Here is a 16,685-nt window from a genome sequence, read left to right as displayed (position 1 = left end):
ACCCTGCAATAGCTTTCGCTTATGACTTATGGGCAGACGCCTAGGCTTCTACACAAACGGGTACCCTCTCAGCCCCAACCCTGCGAAGCTTTCGCCGTGCCTTACGGGCATGCTATCCAAACAAGTTTCAAAGAAGTGCCTTACCCTTTCTCCAGGGAACATTGCGAGGAGCTTTATGAGTCGAGAGTGATGGTTCTCCCTGAGAATCCCTCGGTGCCGGCCGGAGCTCGATCAACACTCGATCTCTTCCAGTCTCACTCGCAAGGTCCCATCTGGGGTGCCAAAACTGTTGCCGAAATCCGGAATAAAACTCCTTAACAGCAATGAGAAGTTAAGAAGCAGGCACTCCTTTATTGCAGCGCTGGGCACACAGGGGATCACTCCACCTAGTGTGTGCACCTGTCTAGTTTAATCATGCAGGTTAAATACACACCTGTTATACATATTCACTAAATTTCTGGGAAATGTCATACATAATCATCAACTGTCCGATAAATCATTAACACATGTAAATGTCCCTTTACGCAGGCGTGGTGAAGTCTCTGGTGGTCTTCAGAAGCCCTCTGGTGGTCTTCCATAGTCTTCCTCACTTTGTCCGATAGTTGACCTCTCTTATGTGATTCTGCGCAGTATGATTTTTGCCATCATGTATTAGATTTACATAAAAGTACATTCAATGTTAATTCTTGAATTTAACGTTTCTAGTGATTGGCCCTCAGTCACACCACCTTATCAATATTCTTATACTAAAACATTCATTGGTTAATCTTACTTAATTCCACTAACTGGAATCTTGATCAAAGTGGGGTTTCTAAGCAACAGAACTAAGGTCCATAACGATCTCTCTTAGTTTCTTAGGACAAAACACTACAAACTAACAAATCGGTCGAAGTTTCTATGGTTAACTAATTTTAGACAATACTTATTCTTTTATGATTGTATACAGCACATTTTGTATGTTCCTAAGTTTCTATGACTATATTGTAAGCTTCAAACTCCTATATTCTACAATCTTTACCCTTTTAATCAAACCCAGCTTATATAAAATAAAATTTCAACTTATATCAAAATATTTGTAATACTTGTTCTTTGATCTTGAAGCTTAACACAGTTTCAGTCACATGTGATCAGTTTCAACTTTGTTCTCATCTAGCATACAGGAACATCTAGTCATAAGAGCCAAGATCTGCAAAACTTATGAGTAACTACTAGTTAATCACTTGACTACACTTTTGTAATTATCTCCCTGGCTACCCTTTGTCTATTGTTTCAACCATAATGTTAATATATGATCATTTATCAAATCTCACTTATACAGTTATCTAGCAGCAAACCAGTTTTCATAGAAGGTACAAAATATTAAAACCATAAAAATTTGAGCAAACTACACAAAATGTATGGAAATATGCTATCACTGCTGTGGTGCAACTTGTGAAGCTTGCTATGCTAATGAAGATTATGGAGATCACGCTAAACCTATGTGACTACAGCACTCCTCTCTCAACCCAAATCATACTATGCGTCATCTGGGGAAGGGGGGAGTGTGACGGTCTGACAAATTATAATCAATGTCTCAAACATTCATTAAAGAACTTTGGTGGGGAAAACAGCCTCTGTAAAAATGCTGGAGTTTTGTGAACAGGACAATGTGGCCGGAGGAGAGGGCCCTACGGAGGGTCGGACTGCGCTTCTCCAAAGCCGCAATTCCTTATCTTAAGTGACCAGGAGAAGGAGCACAGCGTATGCGCCTGGAGGAGGGGGCCCCATGGAAGATGAGACTGTGCTTCTATCTTAAGCGGTCATGCCAGCAGGGAAAGAGAGACAACACCCCAATGAACCCCCCCAAAGCTCTCTGACTGATTCCAGAGAACCTCAGGAAAGGGAACTGCGCATGTTGAAACCATCAACTAACACACTATAAAAGAAGGGAGAACAAGTTCTAAGTGCGTGCCCTCCAGAACCGGATCTCTACGCTGGCTGGACCAACGCTGGACCCAGGACTGGTGAAACCCTTTTCTTCTCTCTTTCTTTCTTTCTCTCTTGTTGTGGAGGATCCACAGGGGACATCACACACAGACCAATGTGATCAAGTGAAGTAAGAACTGCTTTCTTACAGGCTCTAATGCCCAGGCCACATACACCTGACACATCGTGGGGGAATTGCGCATTCCTTGCGGTAACACGACCCAATGGTATCTCTTATAGGGCTCTGCCTTGTTAATTGATGGTACCGAAAAGGCGAACCGTTCAGCGTCATCTGGGTGCAAGGGAATGGTGAAAAAACAATCCTTTAGATCTATAATTAACAAATCCCATTCTTCTGGAAGCATAACCGGAAACGGCAAACCCGGCTGCAGGGCTCCCATACTGTGCATCACTGCATTGACAGCTCTGAGATCATGTAACAGTCTCCATTTCCCACTTTTCTTGGGAATGGTAAATATTGGTGTATTCCATTGGACTAGTAGAAGGAACAACATGTCCCGCTCTCAATTGGTCCTCAACTAACTCTTGTATTTTTAGCAGCTTTTCAGAATTTAGCGGCTACTGATCAATCCAAACAGGCTCATCTGTTTTCCAGCTAATTTTCAGGATTGGCTGCCCCTCAGTGACTGCTCCTAAAAAGGATGGGTCACTAACATTGCCTTCATTTGGCTCAATAAATCACGGCCTATGAGGCCAAACAATTCAGTTGGGGTAGTCATGACATACGGACGCGTCGTAACGTGTTCACCGTCGGGGAACACAAATGGGTAATGGGTAGCTGACTTACTAAGGTGGCTTGTGTGCCCCCTATCCCTGCAATGCCAAAATTTGGATTGATCAATGGCCATGATGGAGGCCAAATGCGTCGTGAAATAATCGTAACATCAGCTCCTGTATCGATTGTCATCAGTTTCTTGACGATAACTCCGTCAGGCCCTTCCAATTGCACTACCTTTTCTGGTTTACCTTTTGTTATGTCCATGGCAAGGTATACCTGTGGTTTCCCTGTGGAGCCAAATCCACCATCTCCACGTTGTACTTCACCTGGGTTCAGAACACACGACCTGAATGGAACTAATTGTGCTATTCTGGTACCTTTAGGAATAGAAACAGGAGGGATTAAAACATGAATCATAATTTTCACAGTCCCACAATAATCTGCATCAATAAGCCCTGGGACTACCAAAATTCCTTTTAGAGCTGTTGAAGATCGTCCCATCACAAATGCACTAAGCCCGAGCCCCAGTGGTCCCTTTATGTTGCTATCCACCAAGTGTACCCCTGCGTCCATCAACGTAATGTCTACTGTGGTTTCCACATCCACTCCGGAGCTCCCTGCAGTGGCGGATCTGGTGGTTGCAAGGCTGCCTGAGGGCTGGCAGCCCAAGCCCCTTGCGTTTGTGTTGTCACGCGAGGGGCCTTCGCGGTCGGTGTAAAGTTTCCCTTCTTCCTATATTCTTGGTGGTATTGTCATCTTTCTTAGCAGAAGCTGTACATTTGCTCCTAATGTGTCCACGTTTGCCACAGTTAAAACACTTGTCCAAGGGTGTCTTACTGGCCTTGTGCTTTTTTGTAGCTCCTTGTAGAGCTGCAACAACATAGGCTGTTTTCTGTGAGTCCACTGCTCGATCCATGTATTCTATCATATCAACGACAGCTGCATTTTTCGGCAAATTACACAATGCTTTGCGTGTCTTTTCAGTAGCATTTTCAAAAGCGAGCATTTTAAACATGTTTTCTTTCATTTGCTCGGTCATGTCAGGGTGGTCATAGATTGCCCTATGCAGTCTATTAATAAACTGTGTGAAAGGTTCGTTATGCTCCTGTTTCACCTGAGTAAAAGTATGGCTTCGCATATTGTCTGGTATGGTAAGAAAAGCTTGATATGCCAAGATCTGTGATAGATGATGAACCTCAGTGATACATTGTAACTGGGCGTTCCCTGATGCGAAGGGTCCAGTACCCATCAGCATCTGCGTGGTTACTCCCCATAAGGGATCTATTTGTTGTCGTGGTGTTGCTTGTTCCCGATCACAGAACGTCTCCCACTGTTGGAAAAACACTAGCATTTGGGCGGGCTCCAAAACCAACTGTGCTATCTGTTTAATATCTTGAGGTATCAGCGTATCAGCAGAAAAAATGAATTGCAGTATTTGGTGAGCTAACGCAGACTTGATTCCATACTGACTCACAGCATTCTTTAATTTCTCAATGACCTTCCAGTCAAACGCTTCCCATTTTTTCTGTCCATTTAATGCAATAACTGGGAATGCTTGGAGCATAGTCCCTTCTATAATGGCATCTTTTATTACTCCCCTCCAATGTCTCTGCCTTTCTTCTGCAGCGGCTACTGCAGGCGGCTCCGCGTCTATCGCGGGCGCAGTTGGTTTCACTGTCTCTGGTTCCGAGAGGTGGGATGGATGAAAGGGCGGCGGCGGGGGCGCGGATGGTTCTGCCCGGGGGCCGGCCGCGGCTGGCGGCGGCCGCTCCATGGCCGGCTGACACGCGCCGCTTCAAGTGGGCGGAGGGGGGGGGCGGAAAGGGAGGGGAGGAGGGAGGGGGCGGGAGGGGAGGGGCGGGAGGAAGCGCCGGAGGGGGCGGTGAGAAGGGGGCGGGAGGGGGCGGTGGAGGGGGCGGGAGGGGAGGGGCCGAGGGAGGTGCCGGAGGGGGTTTCGAGAAGGGGGCGGGAGGGGGAAGCGGGGCCGGTATACGGCGAGAATCTTCGTTCTCTTGCCCTCTCGGTTCATCCTTTCGGGAGGATGACCGTTTCTCCCTCACTTCTGGTCCTTCCGACCGTACTGTCAGTTTTTGTAATTGGTTCACCACCTCCCTCAGCTCTTCCATCGCACTACCCGATGGAGATGGTTCCCTCTCCCCCGCAATCTGTTTATCCGCATTAGTCACCCCCGAGTCTGTCGGCTTCGGGTCTGTCGGGCGACAATCGGCCCCCCCTGATTCCCCTGTTTCTTGCGGAGTAACAGACGGGGGAATTTTTTCGGCACCAGCGGCCTGGCTGGGTATAGGCAAAGGCTGTGTCTGTGCAGGCATCTCAGCGTTAACGGAGATGGATGTTAGGGGGGGTGGAGACAGTTGTGTAGAGAATGTCCCCCCAACTCCAGCGGGGTGGGCTGACGCGGCAGCCGTGGAGGCAGCAGAGGGGGTCACCGCCGCGCAGAGAGCGGCGGCTGCCTGCCGGTCCGCCCTCATTGTCTCCAGCATGTCTCGAATTACCTTCCAGTGCTCTGCATATTTTTTCATCTCCTTTACCTTACCCCCCCTGCAGCTAGTAGCGTCCCACAGCGCCTTGCCTATATTATCCCAGGTCGCTTCTTCAAACGCGACATTTACACTCGGGATAAGTTCTTTCTTCCAGGCCCATAAAAGTAACCCCTTTAACACAGAATTATCGAATTTCAGTCCTCTCTCAGAGAGAAAATGACGAAGGAGCTTTAGGACTGCTTCCTGCCTTTTGTCCAACCCCATCTCCTTCTCCGACCGCTCACCTGATCAGGGCGAGAGTCAAGCTTTCGCGCGTCTCCTCGTTTTCCCAGCTCAGGGTGAGATTCAAACTTACGCGCGTCCCAGCTCAGCCGAAGCTCATGCTGTGCTTCCCAGCTTAGCTGAAGCTCGTGCCATCCTGCCGGGGTAGCAGGAACAGTCTCGGCCGGCTCCTCCACTCCCTCGTCGGTTCAGCTGCACCAGAAATTCTCATAGAGACGATAAAGTGCTGATCTGAGGGTCCCTGTTCGGGCGCCAAATGTTGCGGAGGATCCACAGGGGACATCACACACAGACCAATGTGATCAAGTGAAGTCCATTCACTACAACGTTTGACACAGTTATATATCTTATGCGCTTGTGCACGCGCCTTATACAATACTCTAATTGGTACAATACCCCGGTTCACGCGACGCTATCTTATCCTCTATTGGCTGTGCAAGCTTCTTCACGAGGTGGCCAGCAGTTACTTATCTCATTCTTCGGCATCCAGGAGTTGTTTGTCAGGCTCTTCTTCTCTTCTTTTTTCCCAGCGTACAAGGACACAGCGTCCTTGTCTGCTCCAGCACTTTGTAAACTTATGCTTCATTCCCACCTAACGGCTGGATTGCTCACATGCCTTCGCCCAGCCAAGAAATCCTCAACACTCTCTCTCCCTCTTTTTTTTCTCTCTTTTCCACAGTCCCTATACCTCATCCTTTTAAACATAAACCGTTGACCAAGTCTGAGACTAGGAGTGGATCTAGACGCCTCTGGGCTCCTCTTTGAGAAGGAGTCCAGAAAGCAAGGGGGTCTGCTCTGAAAGTCGTGACTCAACAGGAGGTCTCTCCTTCTGACATAGTTTCATGTTCCTTTTTCTGCTTCCTTTTCTACACCTCCCTTCTCTTTTCAAACAGCGGCTTAACGACATGTTGCAAGGTTCATATTGATAAGTTCACTTGAACTTGGGCAAGGTTAGCTAGTTTGAATAAATGTTGATTGTTGTTTGAACTCCCCTGGTGTCATTTCACCTTAATTCTGACAAAGGAAATCCACGAACCTGAGTCGCTCCAACTTTGGGACGCGACAGGGAGAACCTGAAACGAAACTGCCACCATAGCAAGCAGGCGGGTCGTACTGATATGGTAAACATAAAGGGGGAAGATAGGTGCCACTGTGTGGGAATCTGCAGAAGAGCGCTCTTATGAACCAGAAACTCCCCATTGGCTGGAACAACGCTGGAACCAGGACTGGTGATCTCTTTATCTCTCTCTCTCCCCCTCTGTTTCTCTTTTCTCTTAGAGTTGTTAAGTAACACAAGGCGTACCTTACTGCTTGCCATAATTTGTTATATACCTAACCAATTATCAGAAAACCTAGTTTAAGACATATTAATCATTGTGGGAATTTAATAAATGTTTGTATACTGACCTTGAAAGTTGTCTCACCTTAGTCCACGCTGCTGGGGATTTGCAAATCTGAGTCACTCATCCTCCTCTTCTGAGTGGGTTGTGACACCGGTACAGTGTGTTTTGGATTTAATGTGTGAATAATGTTGATAACACACTGATATTTTAGTTGTTGCTAAGTAACGCTTATCCTAAGTTAAGGATTTTTCAGTTTCCCATGTACATGCAGGTGTACAAGAAGCTGGGAGGGAGCGTAGCCAGGACGGCTGACCCGAACTAGCCAAAGGGATATTCCATGCCATAGAACGTCATGTTCAGTATATAAACTGGGGGGACTTGGCCAGGAGGGGTGGTTCACTGCTTGGGTATCAGTCAGCAGGTGGTAAGCAATTGCATTGTGCATCACTTGTCTTTTCTTGGTTTGTTTTTTTTTCTTGATTTTTTTTGTCATATTCCTTTTCATTACTATTATTATTATATTTTTTTTATTATTGTTAGTATTATATTTTATTTTACTTTAGTTATTAAATCGTTCTTATCTCAACCCATGAGTTTTACTTTTTTTTTCCAATTTTCCTCCCTATCCCACTGAGAGGGGGGAGGAGTAAGCAAGCGCTGTGTGGTACTTCTTAGTTGCTGCCCGGGGTTAAACCACGACAACTGTGTATGATTGTGATGGAAAAGGACTTAACTGCAAGGTTCAAGCAAATGACTTGAACTTCACTTGCAGACTTAACTGCAAGGTTCAAGCAAATGACTTGAACTTCACTTGCAGACTTAACTGCAAGGTTCAAGCAAATGATTTATTTGAACTTCACTTACTTACAGACTTAACACGCCACTCTTGCAGGTTTTACAGATACAATGGAGGAATGCACTATTGCAATTTTTTAAGGCAAGAGTAGTACATTATTACAACCACAAGCGACTCACAGACAACCACAAGCACACACGTGTTTACAAACTTAAAGCATAAACAATATTCACTTACCCCTCCAGGTAATGGCTCTCAATCCCAGGGAAGCTACTTTGACTGGTGTCCTGATCAAGGAGGGGAAGGGTTTCCTTCACAAGCCAACTGTATAGTTGGAGAAGTGGCTCCCCCATTTCCAACCTGAATCTTAGAGTTTTTATTCCCTGACTTGTGGAATGGTGTGTATGACTATGTCTGAGTGGATTATGATATATGCCTAAATGGATTGTGTATATATGAGTGGAGTTTCCCCTTATCTTTCCTTTGTTGGTCTGTGATTGTTTGAATACACAAGGTTGTCATTTGAAACTGAAGCTGAAACCCTCCAGGTTTTGGGTTTTTTACCTTGCTTCCTCAGCAACCGAATAGTGGTTGGATTGAGACTCAGGGCATACGATTTGTTAAGGGATTTCAAGGCTCAGTTCAGGTTTTGGTTCTTTGAATGGCACAGCCACTGCCCTGTTTACTTTAGGGCTTATCAGACAACCCGGGGCTAAGCTGTCTACACAGCTCCCTGTGAGTCCTCTCTGCAGAGAGACAGGGCCTCAAGGCAATCCAAGGCTGGGTCGCTTTTGTAACCCCTCACGAGTCGCCTGTGTGCACTAGACATGGTGAAACTTGTTTGTGAACTATGAGCTGGACAATCCACACAATGATGCACCCCAGGATGTGGTTTGCTCTCTTGGCTGCCAGGGCACACTGCTGACTAATATTGAGCCTGCTGTCAACCAGCACCCCCAGATCCCTTTCTGCAGGGCTGCTCTCCAGCCACTCCTCTCCCAATTTATACTTCTGTCTAGTGTTACTCCATCACAGGTGCATAATCCAGCATTTGGTCTAGTTAAATTTCATGCCACTGATGATTGGCCAATGCTCCAATCTACCTCTGAAAAGCCTCTTGTCCGTCGAGAGAGTCAACAGCACCTCCCCATTTAGTATCATCAGCAAACTTGCTAATGGTGCATTCAACTCCTGCATCCAGATCATTGATAAAAACTATTGAACAGAACTGGCCCTAGAATTGAGCCCTGAGGAACACCACTGGTGACCAGTCACCAGCCAGATGTAGCCCCATTCACTACAACCCTTTGATCCCTGCCGCTCAGCCAGTTCTTCACCCAGTGCACCATGAACCCGCTCATCTCACAGTGGGACAACTTGTCCAGAAGGATGCTGTGAGGGACACTATCAAAAGCTTTACTAAAATCCAGAAAAACCACATCCACTGCCTTCCCTTCATCCACTAGGTGGGTGACCTTATCATAGAAGGTTATTTGTCGGGGAATGCAACGAGTCTACGGAATTCCTGACAGTTCGAGAACAGCACGACCTTGAGCAGCTTGTAGTATATCCTTGAAGAGTCTGGAAAGATCCGAGAAGACCGGTACAAAAACAAGATAGTGATAAGAAGAACCGTCCTAACGAACTCACCAATCATGAATTGTTAGTTACTAACCAAACCAATCATATACTAACACATACTCTAAAGAAAGGTATAAAAAGGTGTGTTAGAACAATAAAGTAGCCATTTTGCATGATCTATTACTTGTCGTGTCCGTCTCTACCGCGACAGTTATTAAATTAGTTAGACAGGACTTTCCCTTTGTGAACCCATGTTGACTGTGCCTGATGATTGCATTGTTCTTTAAATGTCTTTCAATAGCACCTAGTATGATGATATATTGTGGGTATCAAAAGAGACACACAATAAATAGCAGGAGATTATAAATTCATCCATATCAATCCTCCTAATAGGTTTCTGTTTGTGTTGCCTCATATATGATCCTTCTATTTCCTTCCTGTGACAATAACCACATCAATATTAGTAACCACAGGAAAAGCTGTGGTAGTCATTGGGGAAATTAGTAATGGGAAATGGTTTTGATTTATATCTCTTTAATTGTTTCATAAAAGAAGGTATAATGCCATTTCCACTTCATGAAAAGCAAGGCTTTGACCCTGCAAACAGCTGAGGTGATGTCCTTACCTTACTGAGATCGGTGGCAAACCTCACGCTGAATTCAAATGAAGAGCTCTCCTCTTCTAGCACACTTTAGTTTACATGTCACGAGCATTCAAGCAGTTCCAGCAAAGTCAACAGGACCATTCTTAGTGTGTGAAGATTAGTTTAAAGGAATTAATTTTTAAGCCTGCTGGCATGTGAATTTGATTTGTGAAGAGTTTCCTGCCATGCACAGCATAACTATACCAACTGGTTCTCCTGGTATACACAGAGTTTATACCAACAAAACAATGCTTCTGCTAATACAGGTTGTTTTGCTTGTGTGGGGAATAACTAAACTACACTGATAAAACCATATGTCTTCCTTTACTGATGAAGAAATCCTAGCATAAACATAGTCATTGTCTGTCATGAAGAACAAGAGGAAAGACAGAAGATATCCAGACTGGTAAATTTGTGAAGCAATATTTATAGCAATTTTTGTTGTAAACCATGTTATTTGGTCTTCTGAACCCAAACTGCACCTGGATCTGCAGAAGTATGTAGAGCACAGAAGAAGGTGAGAGCATTAAAGTGATCTAAATTTAACAGAAACAGCTTCTGAAACTAGGTAGGCTGAACAGAACATGTCTGTTGTGGAAAACTACTATAGGAGGTTATGATGACATTTAAGTTTGAAATAAATATAGAAAAGAAAAAAAAAGATATCTCCATATGAAAAGTTCTCTTTTGTTAAGCAAACTTGGAAAAGTAGGCCAAGGTTTTTGCCACAGATGCTCACATGTGTTTTTAAAAGTCCTTTCAGTGAACCATGATATAAGCAAAGGGTAATTCACGCAGAATTTAGACAACAGTTGAGATTTAACAACAAAGCTAAGAATTACTGGTTTTGAATGACTGACGTACCTCTGGGTAGTTTAATGAAGTGAAGAAAAACTCATTTAGCACTTTTATCCAAATTTAGTATTCTGAATACTATATGTAATTTAAGGTTCAGTTTGGTGTAGATCAGACTACAGACTGTGAGATAAGTGAAGAGATATAGCTCATTCCATATTTAGGGACTGTCTATAACAGTATATGAAAGCATTGAATAAATACAGTGAAACAAAAATGTATGGCAAATGTTGAGGTATAAGAAATAAAACAAGAAACATTTTAACTCCCACCAAATACTAACCATCAATATTTAAATACAAGTCTTAAAACTCATTTTAATATGAAAAATGTATAATAAATTTAAAATTAAATTATTTACTGCACAAACTTGGATGACGGGATGAAGTATGAGACCAAAAGTTAAAAACATATTTTGGCAGGCACTTGAAATGTCTTTGACTTTCATTTGTTCTAGGAGTAGAATACAAGATATTTATGCAACTATATTATACACTCAGATCATTAATTAAGCAAATATTAAAGAAAAATATGGAAACATATTTAATTCCTTACCATTACACATTTTTGTGCCTCTTCATGAAGATGTACAAAATACTTAACCTTATACTTGTACTAAAAATCCAGTGTGCCAAATATACAATCAATCTGAACCAAAGAATCAGGCAGAAGAACAAAAATCAAAATTTTCATATAACAGGTTTAAAATCTGATGAATACAGATTTGATCCAGAAAGCTTCAGATGCAGTGAGCCCAATACTCAAAAGCTAGAAAGAAAATGGCCACCTAATATTAATAATAAAAACCCAATTCTAATGTATGTTCTTCTCAACAGAGAAGTATTTGTACAATCAGATCCCAAACACAGTGAGAATTCCTCAGTACAAACACAGTTCAAATAAACAGTCCTTGTTGCAAAGTTTTAAATACCTTTCAGCTGCATGTTCACAATATGAAACATTTTAAGTAACAAAATTAAAAGAATGTAAGCATTATACAAAAGTACATAGCAACATCTAGTCGTTATCATTTGCAGTAACACGATGAACTCTAGTATAAAGTATCTGTGCTTGTCTATTTATATCTATTATCCCTTCCAGGAAAGGAAGGCAAGATGACTTTTTCAATTGCTTCAGGATTTCAGTGTGTCTACCTACACAAATAAGACAATGGGATTTGACTGTATTAAAGAAATGATCATTATAATTTGCATCATAGGATGTATAACCTCTAATTATTTGATTTTTCAAGAGTTCTGAGCATCTCAGTGTCCAATGTACTTTAATACAACTGACAAGTGCTAAACAGCTCTGAAAATTAAAACACAAGTGCTTGTTGACTCATTCTTTTCTGAAGAAATGTAATATTAAAATTATCACTGACTTTGATGGGAGCAGCATTCTGGGCAAAAACTTCAATAAAGCTGTAGGTAATAGTTCATATTTTGAAGCAATACCTAGGTATTAATTTTGAATGATACATAAGTATAAATTTGACCTATATTATTGAAATTAATTGATCATTTTATCTCTCTCGAGATAATGACTGTTTCTATCTGAAAGAATCAATATCTTGGTGACACTAGTGAAAAGCCAGGATAAGAACTCAGAGGCCATTCCTTTGTTATACTAATTGGAAGATAAAAAGACTATTAAGAATCAAGCTTTTAAAAGAACAGCTTCTCCATTTCAAGTTTTTCACCCATGTTGTAACTGAAAATAGCCTGACTAGTAGCTTTTTCCCCTTTAACAGTAAAAGCATCCATCTCTCAGAAGGTGTTTCAGAAACATTAGGTGGTATTAAAACAAGGATTATATGAAACTATTTTTAATGGTTTATCTCCATTAAGCAGTATTCATTTCATGTAAGTTATCCAGCTAATGAATTGATGTTAAAAGGGTGCAACTGTTCTTCAAATATGTCCCAAATGAATGCTGTCTACATGACATTTATGTTGTTGAAGGATAAAGTCATGCTATATACCTTCCCTAAAATAATAAGCAAATAAATCCTAAATATACTGAACTTCTGCCCTGTTCCATCCAGGAAAGTGAAATAACAGCAAGTGAATATCCACTGTTCTAAATTTCACAGAGAACTCAAAATAATAACTGTTAATCACAAGGAACAATTTAGATGAAAAAGGAACAAGTTGAAGGAATTATGAACTGAACACACAATACTAAATTACTATTTTTTCATGAGCTACTTATCTTTACCCTACCCTTTTCTCTATAAAATTAAATTCCTCTATTTTCCCTAAAATGCACCTAGCTAACTTGTGAACTTAGAGCATGTTAATTTTGAAATAAGGAGACCAGATGACCAGCATGATGATAGGATCTTGCACACACTTAAATAAGAGCAAATCTCATATTTTAATGCAGGTTCATTTCACAGCCAATTCTCTTTGTGTTATCCCTTTTTCTTTAAAAAATCTGTATTGACACCAACTTGACATTTTATTTCCCCCATTTTTTAACGACTAGATTAATTTAGAAACTTTTCACATCCAAGTAAAGTGAACAAACCCATTTTTGGAAGGATTTTCTGCAAGTTTTGCCCACAATGTACAAACTACCATGTTTCTTAAAAGTATGTGTAGTTACCACAGAGGCTTACTTTAGGAAACTGGCCCGACGTGTTGTTTCTCTACACAGACAGACCTGATGAAGGAATTGCATGTAGAAAAGTCTGTCAGTGTCTTCCCAGCTATATTAACTGGTCTAATTAATAGAATACTCTCTCCCTACCCCCCCCCCCAAAAAAACCCCCAAACAAACCACAATCAGCCTTAGAGAGAAAAAATTGTACCACATATGACCAAAATAAGATTCACCTACAAGAATTTTCAAGAAAGACTAAAAACAGCTTTCTGATTAGCAGAAAGTTCCATCCGTGTTTAAACCAGGCTGAAACACCCCAGCAAAGCTCTAGTATTCTAAGAAGGTTAAATGCAAAAAGTTAAAGAGTAAAATCTACCTCTTTCTCAGCTGCTCCTCTTTCTCTATTTTTCCCTTCATGGACAAAAATGGGCAGCAGAGGTTTCTCCTATCTGTTGCATGGTTCTGTCATCTGAAACTTTGCAAAAAAAAAAAAAAGACAAAGAAATTAATGGTATGAAAGGCTGTGAATAGGGTCAAGTGCAAATGAAATATTTTCTCAGGCTTGTCTTCCTGGAGCTATGTTATGCTCTTTTCCAGAGCTATGTTATGCTCTTTTCCAGATCCCTCTGAAAAAAATTCAGAGGCCCTCTTTTATTCGTTCAGAATTGGGAATTTAGAAATATGGTTCCTTCCTATTGGACACCCACCCAACTTAAGTGATACTTATACTCTTATATAGCGGCATTTTTGCAGGTTGCTATTAGAAACTCCTGGTATTTGTAAATAAGTGGAAAATAACTCAGAATTTGAAATCCCTGAAATACAAACTTCAGTCTACAAAGATGATGGAATAGCATCAAATCAGCACTGTCTTGTTTTGATTTTCACTTCTGCCAGAAGTCCTGCCTTAGACTTTGGCTGAGTTTTTTAACTTTTCTGTGCCTTAGTTTCCACATCTTCAGAATATAAATGCTTGTTTCTTTGTGAGCTTTTTGGAAGATAATGATGATACTTTTTATAAATTTGCTAATTATTATAAACTAGCTCAAAAGAAATAGGCAAAACACTCTCAAAACACAAGTACAAGTACACATTACTTTACTAAGTAAAAGCAAGTTTCCTGCAAATATTTTTCAAATCATGATGGCTATTATGTATGCGTTTCAAATATTCTAAGGGACACTGAAAAGCACAATGTTTTTTCCTTCATACAATGTGACACATCTGCTGATGCTATAAAATTAGCAAGGTGTAATACTAAAGAGAAATTGTTTCTCATCATGCTCTTAACTGTTTACAATTTAATCACACACCCTTTCATTAAAAAACTCCTACACTCCTCCTTGCCCAACAGTAAGGCATACAGAGGAGATACTGGGTCATCTGTTTTTCTATGTGTAGCTGGCTAATGGTTGTTTTCAGTTATATTGCAAGTGAAGTCACATTTCAGTGTGCAGAGGTGTCATGCTGACCATGACAATCAGAAAGCTGCTTTCTCTAAGCAAGAAGCCTTTCCTGGGGAAAGCTGGGCCCTCAAGGGAGCATGGAGCTCATCCCCTTCCCACCAGGATTATCCCATCCCTCCAGTGGTAAAACCAGGAGGGCTGTAGGGTGCAGCCTGAGGTGGGTCCCTGATAACAAGCCTTCCTTAGATCGTCTCTGTAAAATGCCCGAGGGAGCTCCCGTGGGCAGGAGCTTCGTGGGGGTGAGTCCCTGCTAAGGAACAGGCAGGAAGGTGCCATCTGGACAAGTGAAAAGTGTTCATGGGAAGCTATTTTGCCTTACCAGAGCTGAGGCTTCAAGGGAACTGGGATAGGAACTGGGTTTGCTCTATCTGGAGGGAACAAAACTGAAAAATGCTAAGGAGCATTAGTGGGTTATAATGGCATTCCAGATCAGTCAAAGGTGGAAAGTATTAAATCTTCCTTAATTTTTGAGTACATGCAGTGTGCTCTGACATAGCCTGTCTGTCATCGATCATTTTTACCTGATAACTCCCTAATCTGTGTATACAAATTTGGAAAAAGGCAAAGATGGATCAGGGATCAGAGGATGAGGTACTGCTGGAGCTGCTTGTGACTGTGACAACTTTCCTAAAAAATGTGTTTCTGCAAAGTCTTGGGATTTTTATGTTGTTAACATCTTACCCCCAGGTACATCAAGAGCAGGTATGTCTACATCTTAGGCTGCTGTGTAGTTTGGAGGTACGCAAACAGTTTATATATTGGAAGTAGACTAGACTCAGCAGTGCAGCATGTGACACAAGTTAATTTACTCTGTGTCTCAGAGCAACAGCAGAATAAATTAAACGGTATAGACCTCCATTACTTAAGTACCTAAACTAGCTTGGGATCTCTGCATTGTCTGCAAACCCAATTTAGAATGCATCCAAAGAAACTGTTCATTTCAGGATACAGCCTTTAGCCTCCTGAATTCCCAGGATGGGACACAGTCTGGGGCACTATTGCAACTGAGTGTCACTGTGACACACACCACCCCTCCAGCAGATCAATATTCAATATAGCAAGTATGACAGATGCTATTTTGGCCAGAAGCAGAAACATGTAATTCCAAAGTTAAAAGCATGAGTCTTTTTAGCCTGGGATCAAGCTGAAAACAGCCAGATTCCCACTTCCTGTGTACCGGGACAAAAAATACCACTAAAAGAATGGAATAGATATTACTTTGCACATAAAACACCTCAACTTTTAGATACAATATCCACTTGTTGTGGTTTAACCCCAGCCAGCAACTAAGCACCACGCAGCCACTCACTCACTCCCCCCCCACCCAGTGGGATGGGGGAGAAAATTGGGAAAACCAGGATACCACTGCAAAGTAAATTTCACTTTCTCTGTTTAACCCACAGCAGGCAATCAACAACAGCAAGGTTTAAAGGCTTTGACATTTTGTTTCCTGCTTCAGACACTTAGGATGTAAGGTGTTAGCACAACTGCTAGCACCTAGGAAGGGGCTCAATACGGAGTGAAGAGCAGGTCACACAATCAGGTACCACTCGGCCGTGGGGTAACGTTTCCGTACAGTATTCCCGGTCCCGGAACAGGACTGCAAATCGCGGCAGTCACAGACAAGCTGATCCAGACTGGCGCGGCGTGACGCCGAAACCCAGGGGTTGTCCGAGTTACCTGGGCTCCAGCCGGCCTCGGGGCCCCTGAGGCAGCACAGCGAAGGCCCCAGCGACTCCCGCTCGCTTTGCCCCGGGACGGGCAGCCTCTGCTGGCCGAGGCTTCCCCGGGCGGGCGGCGGGGCGAGGAGAGGGCGGCGGCCGGGGCCGCGCCCCTCAGGCCTGGGCTCCGTGGCGGGCGCCGAGCGCCCTCTCTGGGCGGTGCAGGGCGGGTAGAGCACACTTGCC

This window comes from Haliaeetus albicilla, chromosome W, assembly GCF_947461875.1.
Source record: "Haliaeetus albicilla chromosome W, bHalAlb1.1, whole genome shotgun sequence".
NCBI classification, from domain to species: Eukaryota; Metazoa; Chordata; class Aves; order Accipitriformes; family Accipitridae; genus Haliaeetus; species Haliaeetus albicilla.
Note: the sequence above shows the minus strand (reverse complement) of the source record.